The sequence below is a fragment of the Pseudorasbora parva genome, chromosome 11 (genome assembly GCF_024679245.1).
Source record: "Pseudorasbora parva isolate DD20220531a chromosome 11, ASM2467924v1, whole genome shotgun sequence".
NCBI lineage: Eukaryota > Metazoa > Chordata > Actinopteri > Cypriniformes > Gobionidae > Pseudorasbora > Pseudorasbora parva.
In genome coordinates this window covers 38,766,311-38,785,094 of record NC_090182.1, presented here as the reverse complement: position 1 = coordinate 38,785,094, position 18,784 = coordinate 38,766,311, and the positions used below count along the sequence as shown (strand labels likewise).

Sequence of the window (18,784 nt, the reverse complement as noted above, 5' to 3'; positions counted from 1 at the left end):
TTTAGTAGACAAACAAAATATTGTGATTTTGTATGGTGCTGTAAAAAGCAAAAAGTATTTCAACTGTACTCAGTCTACCCCACTGACTGCAGCCTGCAGACAGATACATAGCGCTCCTGCCACGAGCTCTTGTTCTGGGGAGCAGAAGTGGTGTTGAGTTGACTTTTTTATTAGTGCTGAGTTGAATGAGCATAATAATGACAGGCCCCAGGGCTCTGCCAGCCCGCAAGCCTAATCACTCAACTGCCACCAGCCACACTGTTTCCCTCTGCGTAATTAAAACAGAGTCAGAACAGAACCGTAAAGCAACACTATAGCCTTCCTCTCCCTAATGAGACACTCATCTGCCTGGTGTGTGCATTAAACATTCACTGTCTGGGGGGAAAAACACACCTTCTATTGCTTTCTCAAGAAGATGAGAAATTAGAAAATGTGAGAGTGAGAGTGACTATTTCTAAGGCAGGATAAAGTTTCTATCTAGTAATAATCCATCCATCTAGTAATAGTCCATCCATCCATCCATCCATCCATCCATCCATCCATCCATCCATCCATCCATCCATCCATCCATCCATCCATCCATCCATCCATCCATCCATCCATCCATCCATCCTACCTACCTTCCTACGCCTCTCAACCTCTACACTGACATCATCAACCTCTACACTGACATCATCAACCTCTACACTGACATCATCATCTACACTGACATCATCAACATCTACACTGACATCATCAACCTCTACACTGACATTATCAACATCTACACTGACATCATCAACCTTTACACTGACATCATCAACATCTACACTGACATCATCATCATCTACACTGACATCATCAACCTCTACACTGACATCATCATCATCTACACTGACATCATCAACATCTACACTGACATCATCAACCTTTACACTGACATCATCAACATCTACACTGACATCATCATCATCTACACTGACATCATCAACCTCTACACTGACATCATCATCATCTACACTGACATCATCAACATCTACACTGACATCATCAACCTCTACACTGACATCATCAACATCTACACTGACATCATCAACCTCTACACTGACATCATCAACATCTACACTGACATCATCATCTACACTGACATCATCAACCTCTACACTGACATCATCAACCTTTACACTGACATCATCAACATCTACACTGACATCATCATCATCTACACTGACATCATCAACCTCTACACTGACATCATCAACATCTACACTGACATCATCAACATCTACACTGACATCATCAACATCTACACTGACATCATCAACCTCTACACTGACATCATCAACATCTACACTGACATCATCAACATCTACACTGACATCATCAACCTCTACACTGACATCATCAACATCTACACTGACATCATCAATCTCTACACTGACATCATCATCATCTACACTGACATCATCAACGTCTTCCTTTATATTCTGTCCATCTTAGGTCGCACAAGGGACTAAGTGCGCACCCTTCCAGTGAAAAAAGGGAAGTGCAGTCTACTTTACACACAACGATGCATCACCTCACCTTTCCTCATATCCATCCTTCCTTCCTTCCTTCCTTCCTTCCTTCCTTCCTTCCTTCCTTCCTTCCTTCCTTCCTTCCTTCCTTCCTTCCTTCCTTCCTTCCTTCCTTCCTTCCTTCCTTCCTTCCTTCCTTCCTTCCTTCCTTCCTTCCTTCCTTCCTTCCTTCCTTCCCTACTATAAAAAGGTACAATGGAGACAAGATATTGTAAAATCGACGATGTGAAGAAAAAAACATATATTCAGTACAGTAATTTATCTTGCATTACACACTTAACAGAAATATATTTCGGCTACATATACAGTAACTTTTATTTAGTATCATTATTTATCTTAATTGTCTTATTACACTAACACCAATAAGATACAAATAAAAAAAAACACATAAAAAACTATTGTGATGGAAGTTTGTGTAAGGCATTAGGAAGCTGACAAATCTGATAATAAATACAGACTGCGTGACGTCCTGTGAAATAATTCTAAGCTAGTTTTTATTTTATTTTAATTTTTTAAAACTCCACCATTTCCATTTCTAAAAGTGGCTGAGAAATGAAGCTATCAATCTAGCGTAACTGATAATGTAGCAGATAAAGCGAGGTCTGGTCGCCTTTAGTTGAGGTTGTGAATAGTGATTTCAGCTTCAGTTTTACTGAACTAGAGAACAAGAGATTGTCTGTGTTGCCATAGAAACACAACATACATTTTTTTTCTTTTACGAAAAGTACACAGCCTTGTGTTTTTTATTGTTCTGAGGCGGAGGAGGCCAATTAACAGCCTATAATTTAAAACAGTATGCCTTCTGCACACCCGATAGGTCTTCTAACCTTAATTGACTTTAAGGGCTCCTAAGGTGTCTTTAATCACTGTATTTATCAGTTCACCATAATTCCTGAAAAAAAAAAAAAAACCATAAAACAACAACAACAACAACAACAACAAAAACAACAACTATGTTTTCATTTAAAGTCTGTGGAATTCAGCATTCGTCAAGCACTTTAAAGTGCGGATTTAATGACATGCTTGCCTGGAGTTCGTAATAATGTCTTAAAGCTGTTGAACTTAAAGCACTGAGGGGTGTGTATAGAAACGAAAGATGTTGAACGTATGAATGAATACATATAATGCATAGAAAGGGAAAAAACACAAAAGAGCTGCTGACCTACATGAGTGCTACTGTTTGCATGCAGCTAATCATGAATGGCACGGCAATTTTGTCTCAGGCTGGATTGGCACTGATGATGTCGGCAGCTTGCCTAAGATTGATTAGACACATCAAGGGAGCCACTGTTCCAGAGGGAGCAAGACGGAGAGAAATATGGATTTGTCTCCATGCTTATACCTCTTCATTTGTTTCCATTACAGCCCCCTGTCTCTGAGTCTCATGGACAACAGTTGCCAGATATCAGCTCTTAGTTTCTGCTGAACATTTCATATTTGTTTATTTCTCAGGCTGTTTAAACAAGGGTTAAATAGATGATTAATGAATTGATTGTGTAAAGGCACAGTATGTAAGTTTCCCCCACTAGAGGTCACTTACTCCAAACAAAGGCTTAGCTTGATGACGCTGTGAAGGAGCCTGGAATTATGGGAGTTGTTTTCTTGACTCTTCACTTCCACAGCCGATAGAAAGGAATCATAAATGAGCTAATGTTTTATGTTTTCCATGGTTTCTACAAAAATCAAAGCTATAGCTAGCGTGGATATGAATTTCATTGACAGCCAATGCAAGAAAACAGTCCTGGTTAAAATAGTTGATTTCTCTGGATTTAAACATTTTTGGAAACATTTGGAATGATGTAAGTACACAAGTCAACAAAATATATAACACTGTTCTAGTGGGTTTTGGATATTTAAATCTTAAAATATCTTGCATCATTTGGCTTTAATTTGCCCAGTTTGTGCAAAAAAATCTTTGCACTAAGGATTGGGCATTTTGAGAAACTCAGATATATATATTCTGAATCGCTTTGGCTCAATTCTCAAATTATAATTTTTTTTTCTTCTCAAAAACAATAAGTTCAGATCTCTAAGCAATTAGTTTCTTGTTCACATCAGATTTGAATCTCTTATTAATTGAAGCTAATTGCATGTGCTGTGGCACATGTGTACAAAATTGTCTACAATTTGCCCAATAACTAATTGCACATGACAAAACTGTTCAGTTTATTCTCAGTGAAATTGTCAAAGTCTTCACAACTTCTAAAAACTGAATTAACACATTTTATTAAGTGAAGTAAACTTTAACAACTATCCTGTGCTTAGAGCCCTAGTGAAAAAAGTATACTAAGTATACTTGCGGCCAGACTCATTTTCAGTATACTTGAAGTGTGTTAATGACTAGTTAACTTGAAGTGTGCTATTTTGACACAAATAATTTTGTACTCAGTATATTTAAGTTTTAATTAAATTGTGTTAAAGCACAACTTTAAGTGTATTTAGTGTACTTTTGTGTGCTAAATTGGAACAACTTTAAGTATACTTAGTACACTTTAAGTATATAGTGACTATTACATGCTTAATGCTATTAAATGTGCTTTATTTGTATTATAAGTATATTTTATTTGTGTTAAGTATATTTTATTTGTATTATAAATATACTTTATTCATGTTATAGTACACTTTATTTGTATTATAAGTACACTTTGTGGTATAGTATTCTTTTTTGTATTATAGGTATACTTTATTTTTGTTATAGCATACTTTATTTGTGTTTTAAGTAAATTACAAATTAATTATCAGTATCTTCAGAACATTTCAAACATTCAAATAATACTCCGTTACAAGTAAAAGTTCTAAAACCAGATTTTTACTTATCGTCGCTGTCCGATGAAAACCATGTCCATTTTGCCGATTTTGAGATTTTTCTACGGATTGAATGTCCGTAGAAGGTAAATATGATAGGTGGGGGAATTGTTTTGTGGAGGGGTCTGGGGGATCTCCCCCAGAAAAAAAATTATTTCATAGATGTGATTTCCTGCAATATGGTGCGTTTGAGGCCATATCCCTTTCCTATACCAAAAAAGACCTCAAATCAGTCAATACCAATAGTCTAATAAAAAGGCTATATTCATTTAACTGCCAAAGAGAATGAACAAGTTGCATGTTTTTTATGCTCCGTGTCCAGACAGAAAAAGTGCCGTTGGCGTTTACTAAATGATTGACTGGGCCAGACAAAATTACAGAAATCACTAATTTTTTTGTGTGGCTATAGAGTAGGGGTAAGACACAGGGCATTAAGTTTTAACGCATATCGAGCATAGGTTCGAATCCGCCTTTTGCAACACTCGCTCTACTCCCTTTCCCCATCACATATAGGATCGGAAAGGTATTTATTTTCAATAAAAAAATTGAAATATTAGAAAAGGGGAAATAAAGCGTTTAACATGTGTTTAATAATAAGTTTCTTAATAAGTTTCTCGGTTAAGGGGTAGTCAATGCAAGCAGACTGTGCTGAATTAGAGACGATAAAAGCGAGTGGGTCCAATATCATTGGTCTTGTCCCACCCGCGCACAATGGTTCCGACGCCCGTGGTATACAGTATGCTTCACATATCTAAATGACCAATGAAAAGTTGTGAAATCATGTTATCTGATTTTCACGTATATCCATTTGGTGTCAAAGCTGTCAATCACGCCGCGTATCTCCCACCCTGTGGAAGCACCTCATCTTCAACCTCAAATAAAGACTCAAACTGTTGTAAATCAGTGAATCGATTCATGGAAGAGAAGACAATGCTTAATAAAGTTGTAGTTTTTGTTATTTTTGGACCAAAAGGTATTTTCGATGCTTCAAGAGATTCTAATGAACTAACTGATGTCACAGATGGACTACTTTGATGATGTTTTCATTCCCTTTCTGGACATGGACAGTATAGTGTGCACATGGATAGACACTCTCGGACTAAATATAAAATATCTTAAACTGTGTTCCGAAGATGAACGGAGGTCTTACGGGTGTGGAACAACATTAGGGTGAGTCATTAATGACATCAAATTTATTTTTGGGTGAACTAACCCTTTAAACTAATCTCAATACTTTGTAAAAAAAAAAAAAAAGTTACAAAGCTCTTTACAAAGCTGCTGTCACTTTAAGACAGAATGCACAGACCCTACACTTTGATACAAATCTGATATTCTCCCAACTGTTTACGCTTCTCTATCTCCTAGACATTTACATTTTTTTTTTTTACATTTTATGAAACAGGCATTAAGTATATGCTTAGTAAAGTAATCTTTAATCTTTTCAGAAAACTGAAACATACTTTAATTATGGCCCACAGCCACACACTGTGCCGAGGAACTGTTTTCTTCCATTCTGCTATAAACTGATCAGTGTTCAAAAACTTTATATGACCCTACAAGAGTAATTACTGATAGGCTGTCTGCAAAAAAATGAAACAAAAAATTTTAAGAGGAAAAATATCATATACTAACTTTCAAATCTGCTACAGAAATGACTTTCAACTTTGATGACCTTGATAGAAATATAGTGAAGTAAAAAGTATGACATTTGTCTTTCAAATGTAATGAAGTTGAAGTAATACGTTTCCAGAAAAAAATTAAATGTACTTATCTATTGTCCACCTCTGCCTATCATATACCCTGCACAATGCAACGTCAGGCAAGTGTGTTTTGCTAGTTTCAGCCCGGTATCATTTTCATGTCCAGCGCTACGTTGTTTAAATAGCAAAGGTATTTTGCTTTAGCTTGGCTTGCTAAAGTTAGTTATACAGATAAAATTTATGATTTAGGTTTTAATTAATTCTATAAACTATAATACGGATCAGAGCAACGAAGTGACGTCAACAGAGCTCAACTGCACTGTGTTGTCAAATCCGCATTTTTTTTCCGCGGGTTCTATAACTATTATGTGATATATAGACCCATGAGTGCGAATTTTAGCAGGCAACCTTGCAAAAATAACACACATTTTACCCCCCAAACACCATTTTTTTTCCAGAGAACCCCCCGAGAAGCTATTGTTTAGGGCTAGTAGTTAGCGTGTTTTGTTGGAAAAACTTGGCAACCCTGTCTGCACGCACAGTGAAATAAATGATCTTTGCCGGTGTTGTAAAAAAATAAAAGAATTTAATGATATACAGAGTACTTACCCAACATGATCATCATTTTTGAGAGAAATTGTGAGGTGAATGCATATACAAACAAGCTCTCCGTTTAGGATTCGAGTAAATATAATCCAAGCCCCTTTGATAAACGTGCATGATTATGTTACTGTTTATCATCTGTCCGTCTTTGTCTAAAGCCCGCCCTGATGATTTCATTGGTCTGAACAGTTTCTGTTTGGGGATAATTACTCCTCTATCGATCAAGGCCAGACCGAACTGCCCAACCTAAAAATGTTGTGGGCGGGGCTAAGTTCGGCTGGCATCCAGGCTACTCCGGGTCCCCTTACAGTGAAATCACCATTTTGCACCGCCATGTTTCTGCAGTAGCCCTAAACAGACAAACTAGAGCGCTAGTCACGCTCCGCTCTACGATGATGACATTTTTGTCCTGTGTTGACCACCGAAGCTTCTCTATGTGCTTTGAAAAGGGAGGGGTGATCGTTCAGTGATTGTAATTCACAACCTCACCACTAGATGCCGCTAAAATTCACACACTACACCTTTTAGAGACTACATACAAGCCTTTTGACTGTGCACCGGGCATGCAGACCGTTTTGTTAGTTTTTTTGTTTGTTTTCATTGTTAAACTAGCGAAAGTTTATTTGGACATGCCCTAAGTGCACCTATGCCATGCACTTCAGACCATGTGATCAGCTTGTTAAAATAGGGCTCTAATGTTAAAATAGAGCTCTAAGTGTTGGGTACGTTTCTAAAATGGGGTTTTTACAGTGATCCCTGTCTTCCTACGATAACCTTTCAATCAATAATTCATACTATATATATATATTTTTTTCCTAGTGAAGAACAATTTAATAATATTAAAGGCTAAGTGTGAGATTAGCTTTCAGAACATATGGCCCGTGTATATGCGCTGTATTCCAGTACGGGTTCAGCATGAGTAGAAAGGGTTTTGATTCAGTAATGAATGACTGGTATTAGTTCAGTCACACATTTGGTCCATTATGTGCTTCAGAACGCAGGCATAGCCTCACTGTTCACAAATTTTGACTGCGTGAGCCATCAAACTGAGCGATGTTAAATGCCCTGTCTTTGTGTGGATAACATCCCATTGAGTTGCTTTGATCCTGCTGCATGTGAATTACAGTAATCGCAAATCAAAACTGCACTCTTCACCAGCCAAATATTGACTGTGCTGCTCTCAGTTGTGAAGGACGGGATATAATTGTGTCAGTCTTGCTAGTGAGTATCAACAAGGGATGGGGTGAGTGACAGCTTAATACAGCCAACACTCCCATTGTCATCAGACAAGCGTTTGGAAGACCGATACAAAGCTGAGGCGGGACAGGTTATTCACCGCGGGACACTTACATCACAATGGAATTTACTGTCCCCTGACAAATATCGACACTGATTCAAAGCTGTTCTTGCAGGCCAGAAGAATTTATTTGACAATTTAACGTGATATTCAGAGACTTTGCATATTAGGACGTTTCTTAATAAGACCAATTAAATGCAATGTATTTATATGCCAATCACATTCATGAACTAACAACTTCCATTATAGTTTTTCCTGTCAATGAAAGTGAAAAGAGCTCCAGTGCTTCGAATCCATTAGACCTGACGGTATCTCTATCTTCCGTTTAGTCACGCTTCTTTGCCAAACATGATGAAACCCATTACTTGCATTTTGCATTCCAAGTTGTATGGTAATTGTTCACTGTTTCTGTTAACTTTGGCAGCATGTATTTTGACACGCCTCAAATCCAAGCTTTCCATCCAGGAAAAACAGATTTGTTATCTCAAAACTTTTTCGACAGAAAGTAGAAGATTTTGTTGCTATGGCTACCTGCCGCACACAGCACAAACTCTCCAGGGATTGGCACCGTAAGAGATTGTCGGTAAGAACAATGGCTTGAACATTTGGTAGTAATTGCTTCACGCTCTGCTCTCAGGAGGCGTTAAGGTGAAATCCTTCAGTATCATCTCTGAGCTTCTTCGCTAGAGTCCCAGGCAATGACCTTCATTTCGTATTTTCCAGCAGTACAAACAAGACCTTGAGCTTCACACTCTTTCAACAAATTAAAGGGAAAAAAAATGCAGTTTGCTTCTGATGTGAGCTACAGTTACTCCAGGGTCACATTTGATCGTAGTACTCGCATTCACCAAAGAAAAATATTGAGTTTGGCTGCAAGCGCAACAGTCGTTTTGTTTGTGTTTTTAGTGCAAAGCCAATATTTCATCCAAGAGTCTAGCTGGAACGCCTGAACCTATTTATATTGGTTGTACATGAAGCCCCCTGCTTTTATCAAACCAACAGCAAATGCCTTGATGCCTATGTGCTTGTGTTCAGATACTTGTTCGGCTGGACACGGTCTTTTAAAGTCCTTTGAAAAGTCCTTGTTGCCTATTGCTGGCATCAGAGACGTTTCGGTAACACTAGTATAGGGAACACATATTATTAACTATTAACTACGACTTACCTCAATAAACTCCTAAATTATTGCTTTGTAAGGTAGTTTTGTAGTGTTTAAGTTTAGGTTTATTAAGGGAAGTAGAATAAGCTCACGCAGAATAAGGCATTAATATGTGCTTTATAGGATCCTTAACTAAAGCGTCACCGACGTTTCTTCAAGAACTGTCAGTTTAAGGGTTCAATTCCATTGCTGGAATATATATATATATATATACACAGTCGTGGTAAAAATTGTTGGTACTCCTGGTAAATATGATCAAATATGGCTGTAAAAAAATAATCTGCATTGTTTATCCTTTTGATCTTTTATTTTAAAAAATCACAAAAATCCAACCTTTCATTTAAGTAAAATAATTGAAAATGGGGGGCAAATCACATTATGAAATAAAAGCTTTTCTCTAAAACACGTTGGCCACACTTGTTGGTACCCCTAGAATTTTAAATGAGTAAAATATCTCTGAAGTATATTAACATTAATATTTATTTTTTTAGCACACCAGGGTGACAAGGAACATGAAATTGTCCAGCTATGATGTGTTGTTTTACAGGAATATAAATATAAGGAGGCATAAAAGCCAAATTCCCTTAATCATTCATCACAATGAGTGAAACCAAAGAATATAGTTCTGATGTGCAGCAAAAGATTGTAGAGCTTCACAAAATAGAAAGCAACTTTAGGAAAATAGCTAAAGCATTGCAAATCCCCATTTCCACCATCAGGGCAATAATTAAGAAGCTCAATTTAACTTAAGATGTTATAAATCTGCCTGAAAGAGGACGTGTGTGTATATTGTCCTAATGCACGACGAGGAGGAACGTTTGAGTGCACAAAGACAAAGATCACAGATGGGGAATCGCAGCGATTGAGTCTCGGGGTCAGAAAGCCTAAACATTTTTTTCAAACAACCCCTACATCACCACATGTTGTTTGGGAGGGATTTAAGAAAAATCCTCCTCGCTCATCCCTAAACAAACTCCAGCATATTCAGTTGTCAGACACGACTGGAAAGTCAAAAGGGACCTGGTTCTGTGGTCAGATGAAACTATAAAATAGCTTTTTGGCAGCAAATCTACCAGATGGGTTTGGTGCAAACAGGGATAAAAAGTACCCCATGCCCACGGCTAAAAATACCACTGGATCTTAAATGTTGTGGGCCTATTTTTTTTGTTGGAGGTCCTGGACATCTTTTTCAGATACATGGTATCATGGATTCTAGCAAATACCAAACGATAAAAAAACTAAACCTGATGGATTCTGCTATAAATCTTATAATGGGCCGTGGTTGGATCTCCCATCAGGACAACAATCCAAAACAAACATCAAAATCAACACACACGTGTCACTGAGATCAAAACGAAGCTTCTGCCATGACCGTCCCAGTTCCCTGACCTGAACCCTATAGAAGATGTGTGGCTGAACTGAAGAGAAGAAGCACCAACATGGATCTGTGAATCTGAAGGATCTGAAGAGGTTCTGTGTGGAGGAACGGTCTCTGATCTCTATTCAGGTGTTCTCCAAACTCATCAGGCATTATAGAAGAAGACTCGGAGCTGTTATCTTGGGAAAAGGAGGTTGCAAAAAGTATTTAATAAAAGGGTACCAACAATTGTGGCCAACATGTTTTAGAGAAAAGCTTTTATTTTTACAGCCATATTTGATCATATTTACCAAGGGTACCAACAATTTTGACCACGACTATATGTTTTCTAATATGAATGGAGCAAACCTTTTGTACACAGTAAAACTCATAATTATTGGATAACAAGTTGTGGTAACATTTTAGAATGCTGTTCCATAATGAATTAATAACTACACAGTAACAAATAAGTAACATACTATTAATATTCCTTTAAGTGCTATTAAACTCTGAGTAATGAATTAGTAAGTAATAGCGCTCAGTTGAATGAGGTAGTTGACTATTAGCTAATCAATGACTAGCTATATAAAAGCACGACTGTAGGCAAGGTTTTATAATCTAGAAGTCCCAAATTTGAGCTATTTATGGGGGCATATATAAAATGCACCCCCCCCCCCCCCCAAAAAAAAAGACTAATAAAAAAGCTTTTAAAACCATGTCTGTGGGCAGTAGATTGTTTTTCAATTCCTTCTCTCTTCTCATTTCCATCACTCTTTCTTTTTTTCTCTCATTCTCCTTATCTCACACTGTCTCTTCCCTTCCTAAAGCTGAGCTTTGACTGGATAGTCTTGTCATTTTCATCTGTGGTCGTTTAACATTTTAATATTAAAACAGCTGTCAAATATCAAATGTTTAGTTTAGCTACTTATACTACCTTGCACTTTAGCTCTGGAATTCGCACTCAGCAGCTTCTGTGAACATAAAGCCCGCCTACTCTGATTTGATTGGTCATCTCAAATAGTTTCACATTGATGAGCGGTGACAGACCAATGAGGCAGCTCAGATGAGAATATCTTGGTGCTGTGTAATACCATTGGATCACTATAGTGTTTATCCCATGTTTTTTCACAACATTTATTATATACACCTCAGAAAAATTCAGAGGTCCAGACCTCTGTGACCTCGAGCTGACTACGGCCATGTATAGGTTCACAATTAATGTGAATAATGCATAATTTATAAGTGAAGGACATGGTAACCCACTAGTAATGACTCAAGTATAACCAAATCCGTCAGAAGCAATTACTAATTATTTGGATCAGTATTCTAAAGTGAAAAACATGAAAACTCTCCAGTAATGACTGAAGTCATTGTAATCTTTTGGATAGTAATTTGTTCCAATGGTAACACATGAGTCATTATTAGTGGGTTAGCATGACCTTAGAATTAATTATACATTATGCATTATTCATGTTCATTCTGAACCTGTATAGTTCTCAGTGCTCAGGGAAATATAAAAAAATATATAGTTACTGATTAGCCACAAAGGAGTTCTGAGTATTTCTAACTTGAGCAGCCACGGTCAAATTGACTATATGCATTACAGATTATTTCAGAGCTTGCTACTTTCTTCCACCGTTGAAGATGCCTAGCATCTTGACAATTCACCTGACACTTACTCTGAGAGTGATTCAGAGATAATTCCCATTTGTAAAAGAAATGTTTTGTTCATTCATTCATGCATTTAAGGGTTAGGGTTAGGTGCAATAAATTCTATTTACAGTGAAAATAACACATTTTCTTAAAGATAGATGATATTCACACTAAGTGCAAATAACTGTAGATTCTATTTACTAAGTGAAAATAGTGATATATTCTATTTACACCATATAAAGTAGCAGTTCTATGCAATATGTGTAAATAGTAATTAGATGCTGTCTATACTTTGTTTTGACAGATACATCGGTATTGTTGGGTATTGTTGTACATAAATAGGATGCAATAATAACATAGAGTGTAAATTATTATATTTATTAAAATTATTAAATGGATGCCACCTTAATGGGACAATAAAGCCCCCCCCCCCACCTACCCCTAACCCTAAATGCATTTATTATTAATAAACATTTCATTAGACAATTTATTTCCATTTTTAAAAACTTTTCTTTGAAAGTATATGCCTTTCTGGTGTGATATGTGATGGGAAAAGAGAGAAAAGCGAGCTTGGCAAAAGGCAGATTAGAACCCCGGTCGATCGTGTCAAAATCAAGATCCTTATGCATTACACACTACACCACTAAAATACATTGAAACATAGAGTCTAGTAGCTCTTACACAATTATATATTACATTTTGTTTAAATTATGTATGTCTTTTTGTGTTTGCTTGTTTGCCATTTAATTCATATTTTTCTTTTCTTTTTCAAATTAAGGATTTTATTTGAGAATTTTGACATTTTAGGGTGATGCAACCACAAAATATGAAGACAGATGTTCAAAGCTTCAAATGTAAATATGACATGACAAGAATGAAATTCGGTACAGAATGATCAGAACAATCCCTATATGGCCATTCTAGTTATACAATTCTAGTAGTTCTAGTCTTCTGGTCGAGTCTGGTATTCAGAGTTTGTTGTTAGTTAATAGTAGATAATAGAGTGGTAATGTTGTGTTGCTCATTTGTTCCTGTGCAGTTATTGATTAACGATGGTATGGCTACAGTACAGTACAGTACAGTACAGAACACTATTCTAAAGTGTTACCCACGGCAAATTACATTCAAATGCTTATGACTGCATATGCAGTGGCAGTTTGAAACATCATTGTCTTTATTATTATGATCTCGAATTTAAAATAAATGAAAAGTATATATTTAAATAAGTAACAGATCATGATTCATTTGTTAATAAAATGTTATGACATAACATCACATTGCTTTTAATGTCACCGCTCAGCATCTTCAGTGACATCATCAGTGAGTAGAGCTGATGTCATTCTGGGGTTGGGCAATACTCACATTTGCTTTTCTCAACTATTAGCATATTTACCCAACAACAAACATGTATCTGATCAAAAGCTTATCAATGAATGAACGAACGAACGAACGAACAAACGAACGAATAAACGAACGAACGAACGAACGAATGAATGAATGAATGGATAGATAGATCAGTCAGTTGGTTGGTTGGTCAACCACACAACCATACAACCAAACAACAAACCAACCAAACAAACAAACAACAAACCAAACAAACAAACAACCGAACAACCAACCAACCATCTAACCAACCATCTAACCAACCATCTAACCAACCAACCAACCAACCATCTAACCAACCAACCAACCAACCATCTAACCAACCATCTAACCAACCATCTAACCAACCAACCATCTAACCAACCATCTAACCAACCATCTAACCAACCATCTAACCAACCAACCATCTAACCAACCAACCATCTAACCAACCAACCAACCAACCTACCAACCAACCAACCAACCAACCAACCAACCAACCAACCAACCAACCAACCAACCAACCAACCAACCAACCAACCATCTAACCAACCAACCAACCAACCAACCAACCAACCAACCAACCAACCATCCAAACCATCCAACCAACCAACCAACCAACCAACCAACCAACCAACCAACCAACCAACCAACCAACCAACCAACCAACCAACCAACCATCTAACCAACCAACCAACCAACCTACCAACCAACCAACCAACCAACCAACCAACCAACCAACCAACCAACCAACCAATCAATCAATCAATCAACTTTATTTATATAGCGCTTTTACAATCACGATTGTGTCAAAGCAGCATCACAGTGTCAAACAGGATAATATTGCGACAAAATTAGATTTGGCTGTACAGTCGTACTGGAGAAAACAGTGATGTTATCAGCTTATTTTAATCTATCATATAGCAACCATGTTGGCAGATCAGTATTATAGTTTATAGAATTAAATAAGACCTAATTCATACATTTTATTTGTATAATAAGTTGAATAACTTTAATCATATTTTTAGTGTCCCCAAATGAGCAAGCCAAGCCAAAGGCGACAGTGGCAAGGAACCAAAACTCCATCAGGGCATGATGGAGAAAAATAAACCTTGGGAGAAACCAGACTCAGTCGGGGTGCCAGCTCTCCTCTGGCCTATTAACACACCGTGTAAGATTATTATTCTGGCAACCTTACAGGTCAGAAATCATATTACCAACCAACCAACCAACCAACCAACCAACCAACCAACCAACCAACCAACCAACCAACCAACCAACCAACCATGATGTATGACCTACCGGGATGTAGAAACGTCTACTTTTTATTCACATAATAAGTTTGACGGAAGCTGATATATATTAGCATATATATATGCTAATTATACTAAGTCATTAATTTTAAAGTTATTACTTTTTTTTTTTTTTGATGTATGTGCCTCTTTTAAGTGTAAAAGCAGGTGATTAATAAATCGGAAAATGAATGCAAGTATTATTTACAGAAGTACATTTTTGAGTGAACTAACCCTTTAAATGTAATAAGGTTCCTATATACAAAATGTATATTCACAATGCAGCATTACCTTGGGTGCCTTATTCCTTTCATAACACATTTCTACATAATAAAAATATTACATTTGAATTAAGACATTGATTTATTAAGTTGTGTCCTACCAGAATATTGCTATGGAATAAAAATGATGATGCGCTGTGTGTGCTCCCTAGTGAAAGATCACTGAACAGGTGTTTCGAGTCAAAGATCTTACTTTATTGTGGAATGCAGCATGACTGGAATGCTGTACTGACCAATCCGAAGTCAAGACTGAAACTATTTATGAATAAAGAACCCTTTTATTTGGCATATGTGTGTGTGTGTGTGTGTTTGAGCCTGTTTATACGGTTTATGAGGACTCTGTATAACTACATGGGTTTATACTGGTATTACACTATAAATGTGGTTTATTTATATGTGGTTCATATTTCAAATAGCTTTATAAACATACTAAATTTTTTTTAGAAAGTAAAAATGCAGAATGTTTCCTGTGATGGGTAGGTTTAGGGGCAGGGGAAGTGTAAGGGGATAGACAATATGGTTTGCACAGTATAAAAACCATTATGCCTATGGAGAGTCCCTGTGTGTGTGTGTGTGTGTGTGTGTGTGTGTGTGTGTGTGTGTGTGTGTGTGTGTGTGTGTGTGTGTGTGTGTGTGTGTGTGTGTGTGTGTGTGTGTGTGTGTGTGTGTGTGTGTCTGAACGTCTATTATCTCCTCTTGTCTCTTTTTCTTGCTTGTTCAGCCCATTGAGTTTAAAAAGGTGTATATAAATGTTTCTTTCATGTTGCTGAATCGTATCGATCATTATTTCACTGACTGGGCGCTGCTAATCACAGTGGTGTGTTCATCAGACATTCAAAGCATAACAGAGACATATGATCATTTCATTACTGGCATGCTCTTCTTGTCTGTTCCTGGAGTCATAGACAGAACCACTCAAAGATTGAAGAATGCAGACTGCTTACTTAGAATTGCAAAACGATTAGACCAAATCCAGAACAGCCTGAGCCGAACAGAATCTGCAGCACACGCTCAGAGTGATCTGTGTGTTTCTGCTTCAGAGAGCCGCAGACATCAGTCTCCTCAGCCCTCAGGCTGGAGTTTGTTCCTCAGACTAGCTGTCTCTTCCTGCCCCATCAGCACAAAGCAAAGCTGCTGCTGGCACCGGAGGTCACTGGAGACCCCATCAGGGAGGACCCTAATGTCCTGCCCAGATATGCTGACGCGGAGGTGCAGTAATATAACTACGGTTAGATGAATGCAAAGCTTCACAGAATCACAGTGTGGCTCATTGTGCACGAATACAATGAAATAACGGAATAGCCCTCTCTTATAAAACTTTTGTTTGTGCATATGAGGGTGTTTTTGGAACTATTCAGCTCTCAGTTAATGTTTTCATAGAAGGTGCATAGGTGTATGTGTGTGTGTGTGTGTGTGGGCATGTTTTTGTGACATATGAGGACACATGTGTATAATGACATGGGTATGGCATAGTTATTACAAGGAGAGGGTGTAATATGAGGACATTGGCCATGTCCTCACTTTTCAAAATGCTCATAAATCATACAGGATGAGTTTTTTTTTTAGAATTTTTCCTGTGATGGGTAGGTTTAGGGGCAGGGGCAGTGGAAGGGGATAGAAAATACGGTTTGTACGGTATAAATGCCTATGTACCTACCATTACGCCTATGGAATGTCCCCATATTTCAGAAAAACAAACGTGTGTGTGTGTGTGTGTGTGTGTGTGTGTGTGTGTACCGGGTGTATGCGTTGTCGCAAGGGTTAAATGCAAGTATTTAAGCTAAGCATTTAAAGAAATTACACAAATGTGCATTTTGTTTTACAGTGGGTTTATATTTTGGGCTCTGGTTGAAATCATATTTAAAATAAATACAGTCCTTTGTCAAAAAGAAGTGTGATTTAAAAAAAACCCTTTTTTTTAATTTTTTTTTTTTGAATATGCACTTGTAGTGTACTTCAAATTTACTAAAGTTCAGCCAGCATATAAACTAAAATACATTTTCATTTTATTGCAAACATTTATGTTTTTAGGTGTCCGAAAACATTACATTTAGTTCTTTAAAGTATATTATTTCTGTAATATTTCAGACTCCCTTGAGAAATATTCTAAACTGTACTTCTTTATCACAAAGGATATTATCATATTTTTGTAATAGCTGATGTTAGGTCAGGGAAAGTTGTCACTTTTTTCAAGTTTTCATTTGTTTTAAATTATATAAATTACATATTATTTTTAATTTAGTCAAAGTTCAGCCTTTTAAATTAATGAATTACAATATTTTTGATCAGAGCATTAGTTTGATATTTTTTCTTTGTATGTTTTGTGTTTCATAAATGTTTTATGTTGTTTCTTTTTTTTTTTTTTTTTTTTTGGAAAGCCTATAATATAAAGTCATAATTTGGATTTCATTGTGACAGCTTACTCCATATAGTTGGAAATAATTCCCCAACGCTGAGCAAATGAACTGTATCCTGAGCAATATCAAATTTGAGACTATAAGGTATGTGCCACTACATGAGAAGAACTCAAAAATAAAATTATACTGAGAGTAAAATGTGACAACTAGCCCCAGCATCCAATATCCCCTATATGGTTTGAAACTCTCCATGTTATTTCGTATAGGATGTGTGTGTGTGTGTGTGTGTGTGTGCGTGCGCGTGCGTGCGTGCGTGCACGTGTCCTGACCAGCCGGTACCTCTGTTTTCACTATAGGGTCACAGTAGAGGTGTCAGTGTGCGTGTGTATGTGTGTGTATCTTTACCAGCAGCACTGCTCCGCTCCGGCTGGGGTCACAGCAGAGGTTGTTTGGAAGGTTTGATTTGTCAGTAGATAAATGATAGCCCCACATCTGGGAGAGTTTGGCAAATAAATAACACGCGATGGCTCATACATCATCGGCTTCCCTCCAATCTGCCAACAGAGGGAGGGAGAGAATAAATTCTTATTATAACCTTGGGGAAGCACAACACATATTGTGGCCGTGAATTCCAGGGGAGAATGCTGTTCTTTGTCAAGTGCAGCGCGCAATAAAAACCAGACGATAGGCGCGTCCTTAAGTCAGGCTGCCTGCTTGATGTATGGCAGAGGCTGTTTGTATTGTGACAGACATGCTGTCACTGGAGCGTGTTCAACTGCTTCCTCTTAACACACAGGGAAGATTCCCCCAACCTCTCTCAAATGTGTCAATCGAACAAGGATTTACTCCTTGGAAGCAATTGGTTGGAAACGATCCATCAAAATTGCGCATTTGTTTATAGTATTTCCGAACCAGTGTACATTACTGCAGGATAATTGTCGGATTATTAATGTATATTCTAATGTGGATTAACACAACATAATGAGGAAATGTATTCATTATATTAGAGCAGGCTGTTATAGGATAGATGTATCATGCTCTCCTGAAAAAGCTCTTAAATTTTCCAGGCTCTTCGGTGCATGACAGACTGTCAAGAGGAACCTGGACCATGTTGTCAGATGGCAGGAAAGATAACAGACCTTTTACAGGAGCTTATTTCTGTAGAAACCTGTCTAAAGGAATCAACATCTAATCTATAAGAACTATATATATATATATATATATATATATATATATATATATATATATATATATATATATATATATATATATATATATATATATATATATATATATATATATATATATATATATATATATATATATATATATACTAGCTTAATACCATTTTACTTGAGATTT

At 37.0% G+C, this 18,784-nt stretch overlaps 1 long non-coding RNA gene across 1 annotated transcript in view; it reads left to right on the top strand.

Moving 5' to 3' along the window:
* LOC137092400 (uncharacterized) overlaps nt 1–18,571 on the top strand; it is a 38,560-nt gene extending 19,989 nt beyond the window's left edge. The window contains exon 3 of the long non-coding RNA XR_010908271.1: nt 18,490–18,571. This is a non-coding gene — a long non-coding RNA (uncharacterized lncRNA). The remainder of the gene's footprint in view (nt 1–18,489) is intronic.
* Nucleotides 18,572–18,784: the final 213 nt, after the last annotated feature.